The sequence below is a fragment of the Triticum dicoccoides genome, chromosome 2A (assembly GCF_002162155.2).
Source record: "Triticum dicoccoides isolate Atlit2015 ecotype Zavitan chromosome 2A, WEW_v2.0, whole genome shotgun sequence".
Taxonomy (NCBI): Eukaryota; Viridiplantae; Streptophyta; class Magnoliopsida; order Poales; family Poaceae; genus Triticum; species Triticum dicoccoides.
Genome location: NC_041382.1, coordinates 750,713,229 through 750,734,301, shown reverse-complemented (window position 1 = coordinate 750,734,301; position 21,073 = coordinate 750,713,229). Strand labels below are relative to the sequence as shown.

The 21,073-nt window shown below is 49.5% G+C and overlaps 1 pseudogene; it reads right to left on the bottom strand.

Annotated features, from left to right (window-relative positions):
- LOC119358310 overlaps positions 1-6,310 on the bottom strand; it is a 62,543-nt pseudogene extending 56,233 nt beyond the window's left edge.
- Positions 6,311-21,073: the final 14,763 nt, after the last annotated feature.

The following is a 21,073-nucleotide window of genomic DNA, read 5'->3' as shown; positions in this document are numbered from 1 at the left end:
CTACGGACTAAAACCCTCCGGTTTATATTGACACCAGAGAGGGCTAGGGTTACACAGAGTCGGTTACAATGGTAGGAGATATACATATCCGCATCGCCAAGCTTGCCTTCCACGCCAAGAAAGTCCCATCCGGACACGGGACGAAGTCTTCAATCTTGTATCTTCATAGTCCAAGAGTCCGGCCAAAGGTATAGTCCGGCTATCCGGACACCCCCTAATCCAGGACTCCCTCAATCACTCTTTGGGTGTTAATCACATAGCGATGTGAACTAGATTATTGACTCTAGTAAACCCTTTGGGTGTTAGTCACATGAAGATGTGAACTAAACACATAAAGATGTGAACTATTGGTGTTAAATCACATGGTGATGTGAACTAGATTATTGACTCTAGTGCAAGTGGGAGACTGAAGGAAATATGCCCTAGAGGAAATAATAAAGTTATTATTTATTTCCTTATTTCATGATAAAAGTTTATTATTCATGCTAGAATTGTATTAACCAGAAACATAATACTTGTGTGAATACATAGACAAACAGAGTGTCACTAGTATGCCTCTACTTAACTAGCTCGTTGATCAAAGATGGTTATGTTTCCTAGCCATAGACATGAGTTGTCATTTGATTAATGGGATCATATCATTAGGAGAATGATGTGATTGACTTGACCCATTCCGTTAGCTTAGCACTTGATCGTTTAGTATGTTGCTATTGCTTTCTTCATGACTTATACATGTTCCTATGACTATGAGATTATGCAACTCCCGTTTACCGGAGGAACACTTTGTGTGCTACCAAACGTCGCAACGTAACTGGGTGATTATAAAGGATCTCTATAGGTGTCTCTGAAGGTACATGTTGGGTTGGCATATTTCAAGATGAGGATTTGTCACTCCGATTGTCGGAGAGGTATCTCTGGGCCCTCTCGGTAATGCACATAACTTAAGCCTTGCAAGCATTGCAACTAATGAGTTAGTTGCAGGATGATGTATTATGGAACGAGTAAAGAGACTTACCGGTAACGAGATTGAACTAGGTATTGAGATACCGACAATCGAATCTCGGGTAAGTAACATACCGATGACAAAGGGAACAACGTATGTTGTTATGCGGTCTGACCGATAAAGATCTTCGTAGAATCTGTGGGAGCCAATATGAGCATCCAGGTTCCGCTATTGGTTATTGACCGGAGACGTGTCTCGGTCATGTCTACATAGTTCTCGAACCCGTAGGGTCCGCACGCTTAAAGTTTCGATGACATTTATATTATGAGTTTATGAGTTTTGATGTACCGAAGGAGTTCGAAGTCCCAGATGAGATCGGGGACATGATGAGGAGTCTCGAAATGGTCGAGATGTAAAGATCGATATATTGGACGACTATATTCGGACATCGGAAAGGTTTCGAGTGGTTCGGGTATTTTTCGGAGTACCGGGGAGTTACGGGAATACGGGGGAAGAAGTATATGGGCCTTATTGGGCTTTAGGGGAGAGGGAGAGGCAGGCCGCCCCCCCCCATTGACTAGTCTTAATTGGACTAGGGAGAGGAGCGGCGCCCCCTCCTTCCTTCCCTTCCCTCTTCCCCTTCCTTGTCTCCTACTCCTACTACTTGGAAGGACTCCTGGTTGTACTAGGAAAAGGGGAATCCTACTCCCGGTGGGAGTAGGACTCCCCTAGGGCGCGCCATAGAGAGGGACGTCCCTCCCCTCCTCCACTCCTTTATATACGGGGGCAGGGGCACCCCAAAGACAACAATTGATCAGTTGATCTTTTAGCCGTGTGCGGTGCCCCCCTCCACCATAGTCCACCTCGATAATACTGTAGTGGTGCTTAGGCGAAGCCCTGCGTCGGTAGAACATCATCATCGTCACCACGCCGTCGTGCTGACGAAACTCTCCCTCAATACTCGGCTGGATCGGAGTTCGAGGGACGTCATCGGGCTGAACGTGTGCAGAACTCGGAGGTGCCGTGCATTTGGTACTTGGATCGGTCGGATCGTGAAGACGTACGACTACATCAACCGCGTTGTCATAACGCTTCCGCTTTCGGTCTATGAGGGTACATGGACACACTCTCCCCTCTCGTTGCTACGCATCACCATGATCTTGTGTGCGCGTAGGAATTTTTTTGAAATTACTACGTTCCCCAACATTAAATAGTGTTGCTTGGAAGCATTCTAATGTATTTATTTATGTTAATTCTGATTTTGTTCACGAAGGTAGAAACTGTGGATTAGTTGAATGGATTGATCCAGCTTGGCCCAAAACCCTTGAGAATGCATTAGCCAAGTTATGGTTTATGTATGAACAAAGTAGGAGAGACAGGACTGAGGAAAATCTTCTACATTCACTTGTTGTTCATGACTTGACACAAGATAAGAAGAAGCTGCAGGAGAGCTATGAGAAGTTGGTTGAAGATGTGAATGGACTTTTGGATGCTCAGGAAAGGAGGGCAGAGGTAGAAAGGAAAGATCTTGAAACCAACAAGCTTCAGGAGAAGTGTGACATGGTTAAGAACCTAGCAGCTCCTCAAGCAAATGTCATTAGGAACATGAAGCTCAAGCTAGCTGAAGAGAGGAAGAACCTGCAGAACCACATCGATGAGCTGAAGAAGACAGTTGAAGAGAGCAATGTGAAGCTGCAGGGGGTCAAGGCCATCATTAACAACTAAGTCTATCTTGCAGTTCACATCCATGGCATGTCTGGCCCAAGTGTGTCTGGGTATTTTGCTAAGCCACACCCAAGCTGCTTCACACTCTGTCTTTAACTCATCCATTGCAACTTGAAAACCATGTTCAGTATATGAGTAACTTGCTGCATCCATGTATTTTTTAATTCTGGCCCTCTAAACCCAGCAATCTGAAAGTTCTGGTAGATATGCCTAAGGCAGAACCTTTGTGGGCAATTGAGGAAGACTCTATTTATGGCTTTCAAAAGACCTTGTATGAAACAAGTACAACTAAGTAACTACAACTGCATGAAAGTAACTACAACTACATGAAAGTAACTACAACTACATGAAAGTAACTACAACTAAATATATTACCTTTTGCCTATCTGAAATGATTGTGTACTGTCCAAACTGGCCAGATTGCCCACCTATTACCTCCCTCAGCTGCTATAGAAACCAGGTCCAGGAATTAGTGTCCTCCTTGTCTATAATTCCAAAAGCAATGGAAAAAATATTGTTGTTCCCATCTCTTCCAGTAGCAGCTAGGATCTGTTGACCAGTAGTGAGCTTTATGAAGCATCCATCCAAACCTGCAAGTTTAGCACAAATGATTAGTACTTCAAAGAACATACAAGTGGCATAAACAACAATACAAGGCAATTACCTATGAATGGTCTGCAGCCATTGAGGAACCCTTCTTTGCATCCATTCAGGCAGATGAACAGTCCATGAAACCTAGGGTTCTTGCTAGGATGCTCCCTAATATGTTTTGTTGTGACAATACATCTAGAACCTGGATTGGTGTCTAGGATAGCCTCTAAATAATCCCTAATCCTTGTGTATTGGGCCTTTTGATCTCCTAAAACAACATTCTTTGTTGCCTTCCTAGTCCTGTAGGCCATGTGGGTTGAAATATCCACTCCATACTTGCTCTTTGCAGTGTTAATTATTGTTGTTATTGTTGTGTTAGGGTCATTCCTCACTACCTCCTCACAATGTTTTGCAACCCACTTGGCAGTGACTTTGGTGCTCTTTGACACAGAAGGGCATGTGTGCATTAAATACAGCTTTCTAATGGTAAATGTCTTCTCATTTGCAATCTGAGAAGCTGCTATATAAAAAAGGCATTGCTCATTTATGCACTGTGCTATAACACTGTCACTGCAGTTTCTGTGGTACTCATAGTTCCTGTTCTATGATATGTGCAGGGTTTGGAGTGCAGTTCTGAACTGGTACACATCAATGAAGCAAAGATGCTTCACAAATTGGTCTTGTGGGTCAGCTCTGCCCTCAGCATACCATAACCTTGGCTTCATCTTCTTTGCTCTGCTCTTCCTACCATTGGGCAACACATAAGCCATTGCCTCAGCACCATCATCATCTTCCAACCCCAGGTCTAATGGTTTTTTGTCCTCATCATCTGATGGTATCCAGTCATCCTCAAACATTTGCTCTACACTTCCATGTGATCTGCTAGTTGGCCCTTTTCTGTCTCTCTTGGCCTTATTCTTCTTCTCAATATGTTGACCACTCTCTTGCTCCTCTTCATTATGTTGTTCCCCTTGCACCACTTCCTCCAATTCCTCCTCCTCTTGATCATCATCATCCTCTTCTTCACCTGATGGATCATACAGTTCCTCCTCCTCATCTGTATCCAACATCTCCTCAACACTTGTGTCCCCTTCATAATGCAGTAATGGATCATCCCTCTGTGTTTTTATTTCCTCAAGCCTAGCAAGGATATCCCCATATTCCGACAAATCATCATCATCACTATCCTCTTCATTGTCCATAACTGCAGCTTTCCTTTTCAAAGGAGTGGCCTTCTCTTTTTCTTTCTCATTCTTCCTAAACATTGCAATTTTCTTTCTCCTTGTCTCCTCCATAACTTTTTCTATTTGCAGTTGCTCCTCTGAATTGTTTGTGCTCTGCTGTGTTTGAAACTGTATTGGTCTTAGTTCTTCTTCTGGTACTTCTGCTGTTGTGTTTGAAACTGAACTAGGATGTGCATTGAACAACACTCCTTCATCTACCTGATACAGTTGGAGCTCTCCAATTTCCTACAGAGGGATCTGCTGCTCAATAACATTAGCACTGCAATTTATATGTGCAGGTTTGGGGGAACTGGCCCTAACAACTGTCACATTGAAAATCTTCTGCTTCTGCTGTACTATGTCGTCTAGAATTTCCTCCAGCATGGCATCACCCTTTATTTCTTGCATTCCTTCTATTCCTAGGCCAGGATCCTTCACATAGTACATGTAATCCCTCACCCCATATCCTTCAGTCTCTATCAGTGCAACTAGATTATAAAATGTGATGTCTGACAACATCATAGTTCTCTCAAGATTATCTCTGTCATAAAAATGCATCCTCAATTCCCAAACCTTATCATCCAGACTACAAATTCATAAAGAAACATAGTGTTGTATAAGTGTTCAATTATAACACTTATGAAAAAGCAGGACAGCATCAATACATAGCTTTGGGTTGCTTAAGTAACCAATGTAGTACAAAGCAAAAAACTGGAATAACCCTAGTTTTAGTTCATTAAGATCTACTGCAATACAGATCAACACATCAACTAATTACAACTATATAACCATAGCTTATTTCAACTAAATAAGACACACGGAACAACTAATTTAAACATAATGAGTTAATTTCAGAAAGAAATCATCGCAATAACAAACATAGGGCCAACAATATGCAATGGAGATGGGGAAGGGGATATCACTACAGGCTAACCCTAGCCCTAGCCCTAGAAACAGATCAGATAAGTTCACAGAATAATGGATAAGGGAAGGGGATCTCACTATACACCGCCGAAGGATGAGGCGGCGATGTGGTGGCTTCCATTGGGATTCGCCTTCACCGCCGTGGCGAAAGATCTAGCCGCCGCGTATTCCACCGAATACTGCACCTCCGCATCTCGCATCGCCTTGCTAGGGTTCGAGCTCCCGCAGAGCTCACCGCCTGGGTCGGGATCCGCGTCGCCTGCGCCACTGCCTGGAGGACCGCCCCCGCCAACACCGCCTGCTTTCGCTGCAGTAGCCATCTGCCTACGCGACGAGAGGAGGGGAGAGAGCGGCAGGAGAGTGGGGAAGAAGGCATACGCGAGGAGGGGAGAGAGCGGCGGCAGGAGAAGAGGGAGAGAAACGAACAGATGGGGGATGGAGGCATACGACGCCGTCAAACGCCGTCAAACGCCGTCTAACGGCTGTCGGGACGGCCGACGGTGCCATGTACGCAAAAAAGGGCCCCACCTGTCATAAACAAGCTTAACTAACCCCGATCCGCCGATCAGTGCTTTCTGCAAAAAGATTACGGAAGACATGGTGTTTTCTGCAAAAAAATTGTATTGTGGTGGTTTTCACAAACCTTGCCTTTAAAGTGGTGGTTTTGTGCAATTTACTCTTACACCAGCCCGTACACCCTGTATGGCACCGCGCCGGTGATGTTCGTCGCGAATCGAGACGCCGCGCCAGCGGCTGCGGCGGGTAGGGAGCAGAGGAGGGCGTTGAGGTTGGTCTGGAAGATACCACCGTGCGTGTAGTTCGTGTCTCTTGGGCACTCGGAGTAGGAAGGATCGCCGGCGTGGGCTGCGGCAACCAGGAGGAGGAGAGGGAGAAGGTTGCACATGGCTCGTGGATACGGCGCCATTGTTGCGGCACTCCGGAGGTCTTTTGGCCAATCACAAATGGTCTACATTCGTAAGCCGGTGGCCTGCTGTTAGTACGATGATGAAATGCGCGAAAGAGACCGTGGCACGTACGCTACAGTCGACCTTGTCGCCGTGGTCGTCAGTCTCACTCCTGGGCGGTTCCACGAAGCCTTGCTAAAATTTTCATGCAACTACCCCTTCGTCTCATAATATAAGAGCATTTTTACACTAATGTAGTATAAAAAACACTCTTATATTATGGGAGGGAGGAAATAGTAAAGTGGCAACATGTACATCTCTTGTTACATCGGTCTTTAGACTTAAGTGTGTTCTATTATGCTACCCTATGACACAAAATAATTTCTCACCCACTACTCGAATTAGCATGATTCACCTTTTTGGAAGGGGTTGATGAGAACGAAAGTAGCCTTCTTTCATATAGAACTAAGTTCATCAGTGGAAACGATAATTCGACGAGATTCTGGAAGGATACATGGTTAGGGGAGATGCCCTTAGCCACACAATATCTGTCTCTCTATAATATTGTACAACGTAAGAAGGCTTATGTTGCTACAGTATTACAGTCCAACTCTTTAAATATCCAATTCCTGAGATCTTTGGTAGGAGACACCTGGCTACATCTGGTCAGGAGGTTGATGGATGTTCATCTCTCTAATGAGGCTGATAGTATTCACTGGAGTTTAACTATGAATGACATCTTCTCGGTGAAATCTATGTATTTAGACATAATTGATCCCGGTTCGATTCCCAAATTAATACATATTTGGAAGATCAAGCTCCCGTTAAGAATCAAAGTCTTCATATGGTTTATTCACAAGGAGGTGGTTGTGACTAAGGATAACTTGGCAAAACGTAATTAGGATGGTAGTCAAAGGTGTAGCTTTTGTGATCACGATGAAACCATCAAACACCTCTTCTCGATTGTCCGCTGGCCAAACTATTATGACATTCAGTTCATATAGCCTTTAATATCACCCCTCCAAATAGTATTCACAAGTTATTTGGGACGTGGCTAAACGGAGTAGAGACAAATATTGCAAACATATTCGGATATGAGTATGTGCATTACTTTGGGCTATATGGAATTGTAGAAACGATATGGTTTTTAACACACAAACTCGTATAAATTTTTTGCAGTATCTATAGGGCCACTGCTTGGATCCGTAGGTGGTCGTTACTCACTCCTGTGGAAGCCAAGGGGCCTTTGGTTACTGGGTCTACCCGATGGGAGATGATAATTCGGGATATCTGCAACCGGTTTTGATGGCGGTACAGTAATAGGATAGGTGTATAGTCATCTAGTCCTGTTTTCGCCGGCTGTGGCATATTTTATTTGGTTTTGCACCTTTTCAGCTCTGAGCGAGCGTGTTCTGGATCATAGACTTTTCGGATACTTTGTTTAATAAAAGGGATGTAGAGGCCAGGGGTAATCCTCCTTTTTCATAAAAACTTAAAAAAACTTGAATTAGCAGAAAGAGAGCTTTGGCACAGCGGTAAAGTCGTTGCCTTGTGACATGGAAGCAGCCTCTTGCATAAATATAAAGAAATGTTGTGGACAATAGATCCAACGTAGTCGGACCCTTCACCGGAGTTTGGACCCTACACAAGCGAGAGCTACATGCACCACTCTACCCTATCTTTTCTGGAATTAGCATGTTCGCCTAGTGCTAGGGTACTAAGTGAGCCAAATCAGCTCGGTGAAGTGTTTTCCAAGTCCTTTTACACGGGGCACTCGACAAAGGTGACACAGCTGGACTTCTCCTGGCAAAGGCATCTTTGCCGAGTTGGCCTGGACACAACACATTGAAAGTGGTGGTAGACGTTTGTTAGCTCTGTGTGCTAGAAACATCTCTTAGTTGGATAAAATAATGAGTGAGACCACTAAAACTAGTGAGAGGTGGCTTTATCTATAAAACGGAGTGTGGAGCCTTTTTCAGTAGAAAACGATGGAAGACGTGTGCTAGGTCGATGTGCTAGAAATATCTCTTTTTGTCTGATAAAATAATGAGTCAAGACAAAGCGCATGGAAAACGGTGCAAGATGTGTGCTAAATTGGTTTGCTAAAAACATCTTTTAGATGTCCAGCCAAATCATGACTGAGGCCACAAGACATTAAAACAATGTGCGACTTTGTTAGATCGATGTGCTAGAAACATCCCTAGCTAGCTGTCATGCAAAATAATAATGATACCACGATACGATACGATGAAAGCGGGGAAGACCCACGTTAGATCTGTGTGCGTGCGTATGTTACTCCGTCTTTATCTAAAACATCTGTTGCTTGGTATCATGATAAATCATCCATGCGTTGTGTTAGTACATACATTACCAGTAGTATTTTAGTTGAACAGCTAAGAATATACACCGATATTACATTTTCTTTAGGTACACCGACAATTCCCGACATTGGCCACACGGGATGTGTGTTTATCTGGATGCCCTTTTCCTTTTCTTTGCAGTTTCCTTAGGCAACCTTTCTTTGCATTACGTGCACTCCTACAGACTACAGACGTTCCCATTCGCTAAGGGCCGGCCCTAAATCAACTTTGCTTGAGACCTGATAAATAACGTCAAATATTTCACGCGTCTATGGGCCAGTTTTTTTCGGCGATTCTCCCAGAATCGCTCCCCTCCCCAGCTTCTCTCAGAATCGTCACTTCATATTTTTTTTTTACAATTCTATCTAGTTAAGGCCTAATTAGTTAGGATTGTAAAAAACATATGAAGTGGTGATTCTGGAAGAAGCTGGGGAGGGGGGCGATTCTTATAGAATCGCCCAAAAGAACTGGCCCTTTATAAAGGCCGGCGCCGGCCTCCCGCTTCTCCATTCCGTTGTCATATGTCTCTCCTAGTCTCGCGTAGACAGCAATGGTGTTCGTTCACAAGGGTGGTGTTTGGTGGTTCCTCTTTCTCGCGGTGGTGCTGCTCGCTGCTGCGGCCGTAGGAGCGGAGCAGGAGGAGGATGGGGCCACGGCCACCATCGCCGCGGAGGTGGAGGAGGAGGTCGGTGGGCGTGTCCATGACCAGGGCAACGACATGTGCGACTGTTGGAAACGAATATTTTGGCAATGCTACTCGATATATTGATCGGTGCATAGCGCACGTATATATGGAGTACAAGGTGGGCCACAACCTCAACTATACAATGACTAGGAGGTGGGCCGGACTATACAATATACATGCACAAACCATATATTCAACACCCCCTCCCCCCCGCGCAGTCGAAGCATCGCCGGAGACGCAAAGACTGGACCTGAACTCCTCGAAAACAGAAGTAGGCAGTCCTTTTGTCATAACATCGGCAAAGTGTTGTGCCGTCGGGACGTGGAGGACCCGGATGCGCCCAAGGGCCACCTACTCACGAACAAAGTGTATGTCGAGCTCAATGTGCTTCGTTCGTTGATGGTGGACCGGGTTGGCGGAGAGGTACACGGCGGAGACGTTGTCACAGTAGACGAGTGTGGCCTTGTGAACATCACAAAGCAACTCCTGGAGCAGCTGACGAAGCCAAGAGCATTCGACAACGGCGTTAGTCACTGCCCGATACTCTGCCTCGGCACTCGAGCGAGAGACTGTGGGCTGTCGCTTGGAAGACCAAGAGATCAGAGACGGACCAAGGTAGACACAGTACCCCGAAGTGGAGCGCCATGTGTCCGGGCAGCCAGCCCAGTCCGCATCAGAGTAGGCGACGAGGTCGGTGGAGGCAGAGGCCGTCAGTGTAAGTCCCATGGACGGGGTGCCGCGTATGTAACGGAGGATACGCTTCACCAAGGTCCAGTGAGAGTCACGCGGAGCATGCATGTGAAGGCAGACCTGCTGAACGGCATACTGCAAGTCGGCGCGCGTCAGAGTGAGGTATTGCAAGGCACCCACAATGGAGCAATAGAAGGCCGCGTCGGATGCGGGAGAGCCCTCCAGAGCTGAAACCTTGGCCTTGGTGTCAATAGGCGTGGGAGCAGGCTTGCAGTTAAGCATGCCAGCACGATCGAGAAGCTCATGGGCGTAACGCTGCTGGTGCAGAAAGAACCCATCTGGCCGTCGAACCACCTCAATGCCGAGGAAGTAGTGGAGGGGCCCCAAGTCCTTCAGGGCAAACTCATCGCGAAGACGAGCAGTAAGCCGCTGGAGAAGCGCGACAGTGGATGCCGTCAGGATGATGTCGTCGACGTAGAGCAACAAGTAGGCCATGTCAGCCCCGTGATGGTACACAAAGAGGGACGCGTCGGAGCGGGTCGATGTAAATCCGAGCGTCTGCAGGAAGGCAGCGATGCGCTGGTACCAGGCCCGAGGCGCCTGCTTCAACCCGTAAAGAGAACGGGAGAGCAAGCACACATGGTCCGGCTGTGTGGCGTCGACGAAGCCGGTGGGCTGCTCACAGAACACCTGCTCGGCTAGGTGGCCGTGCAAGAAGGCGTTGGAGACGTCCAACTGATGCACAGGCCAAGCTCGGGAGACGGCCAGCTGAAGCACGGTGCGGATCGTGCCTGGTTTAACAACCGGAGCAAAAGTGTCGGTGAAGTCCACGCCCGCACGTTGCCGAAAGCCTTGAACCACCCAGCGAGCTTTGTACTGCTCGAGAGTCCCTTCTGGACGAGTCTTATGACGAAAGACCCACTTGCCCGTGATGATGTTGGCACGAGGCGGCCGAGGGACAAGCTGCCAGGTGCGGTTCCGTTGGAGCGCATCGAACTCTTCCTGCATCGCAGCGAGCCAATGAGGGTCCCAAAGGGCGGCTCGAGCTGACGATGGGAGAGGGGACGGCTCGGAGACGGAAGCGGCAAGAAGATACTCATCGCTGGTGTACTGTCAGGACCCCGATTCCAAGTCACATCGATCTAGCCGGTAACACCTCATATCACTTTGCGGCCTCACGCACGGTATTCCCACGGGTGTCGCCTTACCATGGCCCGGGACCGTTTGTGCCTCTTGGATCACGTATATGATAGTGTCGCTAGCATCCATATGACAGAGAACCCGGGCCGACATGGCTAGTCGTGAACCCAAAGCGGCACTAACCTATGGGGACAGGCATACATGAATCACATCGAGCATGTCGGTCAGCAGTGTGTGAATCCGGGCTGTAGCACTGGGCTAACAGGACTCCGGGAACCTGGGCTGTAGCAGGCTAGGCAGGACTCCGGATGCCACCGCGTGACATTTCCACGAAGGGACAGACACAGGAACGAAGTGAAACACATGTCGGCCAGTCAAGTGTCCTGAGCAGTAGTGCTGGGCTAGCAGGACTCCGGTGAACCGGGCTGTAGCAGACTACTATGGCTCATGGAAGCACAAGACTACATTTCCCCATAAGAGAGGCTACCAAGGATAAACAACTAAATTGTCGGATCCCACACATACCAAGCATTTCAATCATACACACAATATGCTCGATATGTGTAAATACAACATGGCATCACAACATAACTCTACGACTCAAGTATTTAATCACTAGGCTCCGAGGAGCGAGATATTACAAACATGGGTCTCAAGACCCAACAATCATAGCATACAATGCAAAGCACATGCGGAAGCTTAACATGTCTGAGTACAGACATCTACAAATGAAAAAGGCTAAGAAGCCTGACTATCTACCAGATCCTGCCGAGGGCACAAGATTGTAGCTGAGGTATCAAGCTAAATGTCGAAGTCCACGCGGAACTACTAGCGAGACTGAAGCCTCTCTGCAAAACATAAATTAAGCAAACGTGAGTACAATTGTACTCAGCAAGACTTACATCAGAACTAACTACATATGCATCGGTATCAACAAAGGGGGTGGTGGAGTTTGACTGCAGCAATCCAGCTTTGACTCAGTGGCTATCCTAAACTACGACTGCAAGCAACTTTTTTGTGGTGGCGCACACGAGTCCACATATTCACCATTCAATACACCACCATGGATCCGCTCCCGTCTCCCTACGAGAAGGCCATCCATAGCACTCACACTTATCTTGCGAGTTTTAGAGTATCCACTTTCACTTGTCTATGAACTATGCAAGGGGTCCAAGTTTCCATATCCGAGGAATCCGGCTATTCGAATAGATAATGATAACCCTGCAGGGGTGTACTTCTTCACACATGCTCCCACCACTTACCACCATGTACACGTCATGTATCTCGGCAACCTTCAAGTGGAAGCCTGGCGAGGGTGTCGGCCACGGCCTACCTAAACACTTAAGTCTTTAGTCCAGGTTTATCGCCTATCCAGGTTCCATCCGCAGGGAGTCCGACCGAGGTTTCCACATACGGCCCCGAACGATGTGAACAGGGTTCCCGAGACACCAAACGGGCGCCCGGTACACCGTGCCACGGTGTATCTACTGCAACATAGCCCGCCCCTAGGGTCAGCGCTACGCACGGCCGCCAACACATAACCTACAAACACCAGAAACTAGTTGCAACTCCTAGACAGAGTACTAGGGTGATTAAGAAGCCGAGAGGGTCAATTAAGGATCCCAATGAGTCGTAGTAGTTGTTCATGGATCACAGACACATAACTCAATTCCTGAGGACGGCTGCAATGAGACAACCCACCATGTACTCCTACATGGCCTCTCACCGCTACCTTTACCAAAATGTGTTCACACACTTAGCTCATACACAGTAGGACATGTTCATCACTGTTCCAATTCACCCCCGATGAATCAGACCTGACTCAACTCTAAGCAGTAGCAGGCATGACAAACAAGCATGAATGAGTAGGCACATCAGGGCTCAAACAACTCCTACTCATGCTAGTGGGTTTCATCTATTTACTGTGGCAATGACAGGTCATGCAGAGGATAAGGGGTTCAACTACCGCAACAAGTAACAGATGAATCGTTGTTGTCCTAATGCAGTAAAAGAGAGCAGGAGCGAGAGAGTGGGCTTGTATCGGAATGAACAAGGGGGTTGTGCTTGCCTGGCACTTCTGAAGATATCATTGGGTCTTCATCAGTGTCAACGATCACAGCGTCGGTACAACGTCTATCGAGAGGGGACAACCACCGGCAAACATAGAAAGAACACAATCAATGCAATGCACAATATGATGCATGATCATGACATGTCAATATGCTGTGTTTTCAGCTAATGCAACTAGCAACATGTTAAATGGGGTTGGTTTGAACCCTAAGTTCAAATTCAAACTCCATATGTGATTTCTTAAATGCCATTTAATTGGATTGTCCTAAACAGAAACTTTAAGTTGTTCCAACATGCATGAAAATGCCAGATTCAGATTCTTTGGATTTTTCTGATAATTTTTCATATATAATTTATTTCATTTGGAGTTACGGTTGATTTTCTATGATTTTTAGAAGTTTTGGGCATTTTCTGGAATTTTCTGAATTATTATAATTTAAACTAAATCCAGAAAGTGTATTACTGCATCAGCATGATGTCAAGGTTATGTCAGCAGGTCAAAGGCGTCGACCAGGTCAAACCTGATGGCTGGGCCCCACTAGTCAGTCTCACAGTTAACTATTTGGGTTAACTAGACTAACTAAACAACGCTAGGCCCACTGGTCAGTGACTAACTAAACTAACTTAATTAAGTTTAGCTCTAACTAACTGGGTTAGCCGGGCGAGGCCCGCATGTCAGTGACTCAAGGGTCAAACAGAGGTCAACCTCGGGTCAAACCCGACGCTAACTGGGCTTTGACCCACTATGGGGCCTACTGTCAGCGTCTGTTGAGGCCTAATTGGCAGGGGTTAGCGCTAAACTAATGAAGCCACATCAGCTCACCGGAGTTACGTAGGCGGCGACCAGAGACGCGGCGGAAGTTCACCGGAATGGCGCTAGGGGCGGTGGCTGGGTGTGCTGAGGGCACCAGAGGGGAGCCCTCGCTCGGCTGCATCGAGCAGAGGCAACAGCGGGTCACAGGGTGGCCGGAGCTCGCCGGAACTGAGCTCGCAGCGGCGGCGGAGTTCGGGTGGAGAGGGAAAGAGGGCTACGGTGCACGGCAGGGCGAGAAAGTGCGTGCGTTAGGCTCCTGGGGACGCACTGAATGCGGTGGTGCACTCGGACGCGTGCTTGCACGGCCGTAGCCACGACGGCGACATGGCCGGCGGCGAGGAGCGCTTGGGCACGAAGGGGGCGGTGGCTACGAGGCGTAATCGAGCACGGGAAGTAGGGGGCTAGGTAGAGGAGCTCACAGCGGATCCAGAGAGCTGGTCGGCGGCCTTGGGGAAGCGCGGACGGTGGGGAACGACGGTGGCGATCTCCGGTGGCCGAGGTTGAAGAAGACGACGCCGAGGACAAAGCAGGGCTTCCCGGCTCGCTTGGCTCGGTGCAGAAGGCGTAGGCGACAATGGCGGAGCTTCCACGCAACACGGGAAGGCGAGAGGGGGTCGGGGAGCACGGTGGTTCACGGCGGCGCTTCCATGGCCGCGTCGGCCATCGTGGGAGAGAGCGAGGGAGAGGAGGGGAGAGTGAGCTGCGAGAGAGGGGAAGGACCAGGGGGGCTCGGGCGTTTCCAAGCGCGACGGATCGGAGTGGGGAGGAAGCAGGAGGTGGAAGCAGGAGGTGGCTTCGCCTCCTGTGCGTGCGCCACGCCGTCGTCCTCCTGGCAAAGGAAGGAGACGACTGGCGCCTGGCTCTGGTGGGCTGGGCCGTGCTGGGCCCTGTCAGGTGAGCGCCAGGTGAGCTCTTCTCTCTCTCTCTTTTATTTAGTTTCTGTTTTCTATTTTTCTGTAATTGTTTTGATTTAGTTTTAGACACTAAATCATTTTTGTTGCTTCTGATAATTCTTGTAGGGACTAGTTGGATTATTCCAAAGCCCTTCACCAAAGATCAGAATTATTGGACATATATTAATTAATAAATAAATATATATCCAATGCAAATAGTTATTGATTTAATTCAAAGGCCCAAAATAAATATCTCTGAGATTCCAAAAATATTGTTTTAAGTTTTACCTCTTGCCAATATTTTCAGACACTAAGAGGAACATTTTCTTGGACTTCTTTGAAAATTTTTAATGTTGATTATTTTTGAAGTGATTTATGAGGGTTTCAACTAAACTCAATTCAACTTTCAGAATTCAGACATGATGCATGATGCTCACTCAGGTAATTAGCTACAAGCAAATTCTAGGGCTGTGACATGTACCGCGTACTCGGGCGTAAGGTACCAGCCCGAGAGCGAGTCATCGGGTGGGACAGCGAGTCCGGGGCGACGGGCGATGACGAAGAAGAGCCCGCCGCCGCTGATGTCGCGGGTGAGGCCGCGGGCGAGGCCGCCGCGGGCGAGGCCGCCGGCGATGCCGCCGTAGGGGAGGCAGCAGGCGAGGGCGCGGGGGGCGCCGAGGAGGCCTGCGCCGATGGCGGCGCAGGGGGCGTCGCAGGCGCCGGGAGGGGTGCAGCCCCTGAGGAAGCCAGCCGGGGAGGAACTTGACCCGGGGCACGGGGGCACCCTCAAAGCCAGGAGGCGGCCCGAGAGAAGCGCTCGAGCGGCCGGCGTCGGGAGCGGGCAAGGCCGCAACATCCGAAGGTACCTGCTGAAACGGAAAAACCATCTCATCAAAGTAAACGTGTCGGGAAATGATGACCCGATGGGAGATAGGATCATAGCAGCGGTAGCCTTTGGTGTTGGGGGGATAGCCAAGAAAAATGCAGGCCACGGACCGTGGTGCGAGCTTATGAGGAGTAGTGGAAGCGATGCTAGGGTAGCACAAGCAACCGAAGATGCGGAGCTCGGTGTAGGAGGGTGGCATGCCGAACAAAAGATGATGAGGAGCAAAGTTCCCGCGAGTGCGACAAGGACGGATGTTGAGGAGTAGTGATGCGGTGGCGAGCGCGTCGGGCCAGAAACGTGGTGGCACGTTGGCGTGAAAGAGGAGGGTGCGAACGCGGTCATTAAGAGTGCGAAGCACGCGCTCAGCGCGGCCATTTTGTTGCGAAGTGTACGGGCAAGTGAGACGAAAAATCATGCCGTGTGTGGCGAGAAGGTTGCGGATCGCAAGATTATCGAACTCCTTCCCGTTGTCTGCTTGCAACGCATGAATGGGGCGACCAAACTGCGTGGCGACATAGGAGTAGAAAGCGGTGAGAGTGGCAACATAATCCGACTTTCGCCGCAACGGGAAGGTCCACACATAGTGCGAAAAATCATCAAGAATAACAAGATAATAAAGATGCCCGTGTTACTTGCAACAGGAGAGGTCCAAACATCACTATGAATCAACTCAAATGGGTATGAAGCAACATGCGAGGAAGTGCTAAAGGGTAAACGAGCATGTTTGCCGAGACGACAAGCATGACAAGTGTGATCGTCGATCTTATTACACGTGAATGAAAAACTGCGAAGAATATGACGAAGGGTGGCAGTGTTGGGATGACCGAGACGAGCGTGCCAAAGGTCCACACCAGCGGAAAGCGCCATGGGTGCAGCGACAGAGGATGTGGATGAGTGGACCGAGTAGAGCTCGTCGGGGCTGTCACATCGGTGGAGCACCATCCGGGTACGGGCATCCTTAAGAGAAAAGCCAAACATGTCAAATTCAACGGTGACAGAATTTTCACGTGTAAGAGAACAAACAGAAACTAGATTTTTAATGATGTCAGGTGAAACAAGTACGTTAGAAAGATATAATGGAAGGGAGTTAGAAGGAAAAGCAGCATGGCCGACATGAGTGATGGGCATGGAAGAACCATCGCCCACGGTAATGCGAGCAGTAGTGTGAACAGGGTGAGCGGTAAGAAGGTTACCGGGGTTGGCGGCCATGTGAGCCGTGGCTGTACTATTGTGGCGTGGGGGCGGTGTGGAGGGCCACTAGCAGCACGGGGTCCCAGGGCGCCGGCGGGAGGGCCGGGGCCGACGGCAGAGGCTGTGGCGGCGGTGCCGCGAACCCACCGGCCAAAGGCAGTCCATAGGCCACCGAGGGGCTATAGAGCGGCGCCGGCGGATACGCCTGAGGGGCCGCGTATAGAGCCTGATGAGAGGTCGGGTGGGCGGCAAAGACACCGGGGACAGGGGCGCGCGGTATGGGCATGGAGTATGCGTGAACCACCCCCGTCCAGGGGTTCTGGCCGGCCTGCCAGGGCGCCGGCGGGAGCGGGTGCTGCTGCTGGCGCGGCGCCCCGCCATGGGCAGCTGGCGGCTGCTGCTGCTGCTTGCGGCCACCTCGGCCGCGACGCCCGCCCCGGCGCTGCTGCTGCTCGGCGGGGGCGGCGGCGCGGGATAAGGGAACCCGGGTGGCGGCTGCGCGTGGAGGGGCCCTGGGCGGGCCGCGGCGGGGGAGCCGGAGCGGTGGGCGGCGCACCGCCGCGTGTCCCGGCGGTGAGAGCCGTATGGGTGGCCCGGGTGCGCGACATCTGCATCCTCCTCTCCTCCAGCTTCAGGTACGCGACGATCTTGGGGAAGGTCGGGTTGGTGATGAGAGGGATGTTGGAGGCGGCGTTCCCGAAGTCTTCGTTCAGGCCGGCGATGAGAGTGCTGAGGAGAAGCTCGTCGGAGACCTTCTCGCCGAGGTCACGGAGCTCGTCGACAAGCTTTTTGAGGCGTATGCAATAATCGTCCACCGACGAGTCAAGCTGCTAGCACCCAAAAAACTCGCCGTGCAAGAAAACCTTGCGTTGGAGCGCGTTGTCGGTGAAGAGGCCGTTGAGCTTAGTCCAAACGGCGTGAGCGTCATCATCGGCGGAGACCACCGTGTGGAAGAGGTCCTTCGAGATGGTGGTGTAGAACCATCGGATGAGAGTGGCGTCGATGGATGTCCACTCCTCATCGTCCGCGGGAGTCCACGGAGCCATCGATGTGATCCCGGAGATTGTACTCACGGAACACAAGGGAGAAGTACGTCTTCCGGGCATAGTAGGTGGAGGTGAGGTGATCGAGGACGACGGGGGAGGCCATGGCCGAGAGGGGAGTGCCGCGGCACGTGGGGAAGCGGCGCGGCGAGAGGGATGGCGGCGCAGCGGGTGGCGGTGCTGCGGGTAGCAGGAGGCGGCATGGCGGGTGACGGCGCGGCGGGGTGCGGGCGGAAGCGCGAGGCGGCGGCGGCACACAAGGGGCGGCGGCGCGGCGGCGGCGATTGGATCGCGGCGGCGGCAGTAGTTAGGGTTAGGATTGTAGGTATCATACCATGTTGGAAACGAATATTTTGGTAATGCTACTCGATGTATTGATCGGTGTATAGAGCACGTATATATGGAATACAAGGTGGACCACAACCTAAACTATACAATGACTAGAAGGTGAGCCGGACTATACAATATACATAGACAAACCATATATTCAACAGCGACATCAAGTGTCAACACGGGCAACATCTCGCATGGAGACGACGGTGCATGAACGAGTGCCAGAGACAAAAGCTGCTTCATCATTCTAGCAGAGCTTTCTGCGAAATGAAGTGCCAAGATCACTACCACGACCCGTCAAGGATGGAGCTGTGCGTGCACCAGTGCATGAGCTATGGCATCAAGCTCCATGCGGACAGTAACAACGACGTCGATCACCATCCCCACGCCTGGGAGGTGGAGGCCGGCTGGGGTGCCGATGACCGAAGCAACGACATGTGCGACATCAAGTGCCAGCACTGGCAAGACCCCGCCGGGAGACGACGGTGCGTGAACGAGTGCCACGGCCGGGAGCATCATCATCCTAGCAGAGCTTTCTGCGAGATGAAATGTCAACATCACTACCATGACCCGTCAAGGATGGAACTGTGCGTGCACCAGTGCATGAGCTATGGCCTCAACCTCCATGTAGGCAGCAACAACGGCGTCGATGAGCATCCCACCGGCTGATTAACGGTGGGCGGGGCTATCGTTGAGGTCGTGTGACACTCGCCGCATCGCGCACCTAATAATTATATAATAAAATAATAAGGGTTGCGCTTCAATAAATCCTCCATAAATAAAGCTTTTAAAAAAGCATTCTTTGTCCGTCTACGTATATAGATCAGGAAATTAATCCGCTAATTTGTTGATTATTAATTAGAGGATCTGATAAATACCAAAAATCCAGAGATTAAAATCTGCTACGAGTAGTAATAATTTGTTGTGTATTAATTAGAGGATCTAAATCCAAACCCAAGACCGGTTCCTAATATCAACATACATTGCGCATGCATATTTACTAGGTGAATATGCACACTGGATTTTGTAGGTTTGTATTAAATGACTCAATCATATTTTTTTTGATTTACATATATGTCCAAACGGGATAAAAATTGACCGGGATTTTTTTGGAATTATGTGGATTTTGGGGAGTGGAATCAACGCAAGACAATGCCCGAGGGGCCCACGAGGGTGAGGGGCGCACCCCAGGGGGTCAGGCGCGCCCTGGGCCCTCGTGGCCACCCCGTAAGGCGGTTGGTGCCCTTCTTTCGCCACAAGAAAGCCAATATGCGGATAAAAATTGTGTCCAAATTTCAGCCCAATCGGAGTTACGGATCTCCGATAATATAAGAAACGGAGAAAGGGCAGAATCAGGGAGCGCAGAAACAGAGAGATAGGGAGACATATCCAATCTCGGAGGGGCTCTCACCCCTCCGCCGCCATGGAGGCCATGGACCAGAGGGGAAACCCTTCTCCCACCTAGGGAGAAGGTCAAGGAAGAAGAAGAAGAAGGGGGGCCCTCTCCCCCTCTCTCCCGGTGGCGCCGGAACACCGTCGGGGTCATCATCATCACCGCAGTCTACACCAACACCTCTGTCATCTTCACCAACATCTCCATCACCTTCCCCCATCTATCTACAGTGGTCCACTCTCCCGCAACCCGCTGTACCCTCTACTTGAACATGGTGCTTTATGCTTCATATTATTATCCAATGATGTGTTGCCATTCTATAATGTCTGAGTAGATTTTTGTTGTCCTATCGGTAATTGGTGAATTGCTATGATTGGTTTAATTTGCTCGTGGTTATGTTGTTGTCCTTTGGTGTCCATCATATGAGCGCGCGCGTGGATCACACCATAGGGTTAGTTGTATGTTGATAGGACTATGTATTGAAGGGCAAGAGTGATAGAAGCTTCAACCTAGCATAGAAATTGATGCATACGGGATTGAAGGGGGGCCAATATATATTAATGCTATGGTTGGGTTTTACCTTAATGAACATTAGTAGTTGCGGATGCTTGCTAATAGTTCCAATCATAAGTGCATAGAATTCCAAGTCAGGGATGACATGCTAACAGTGGCCTCTCCCACGTAAAACTTGCTATCGGTCTAGTAAAGTAGTCAATTGCTTAGGGACAATTTCGCAACTCCTACCACCACTTTTCCACACTCGCTATACTAACTTTATTGCTTCTTTATCTAAACAGCCCCTAAATATGAGATAAATATTTCCAGCGAAATATTTGGCGAAATGATATACTTTTCCATTTATGTTCTGTTTCAAAATTTTCGGCATGGATATGAGATAAATATTTTAGTTAATTTCAGCAAAACAATTAAAAAATCAGCACATAAGAAAACGAAATTTTAGCAGCATTTCACCTTAATTAGCATAACATCACAATTTGCATAAGAAGTTCCAGCACCACATATATAAAAACTCACAGCTATGACACAAAAATGTCGTCACAAGCATCGAAGTTGTCACATGAGGGTGGATGGGAGGAGCGTTTCGGACGAGGAAGAAGGGGCTGCTTGCTGCTGCCGCGCATCCTCGGCCGGAGCGGCTCGCTGCTTGCCGCCGCGAGTGCGAGGAGGGTCGAGGCCGGCACCTCCCGCCGCCCTCCTGCGAGCGCGGCCAGGGCCGCGTGGGGAGGAGGAAGAGGGGGGGTGG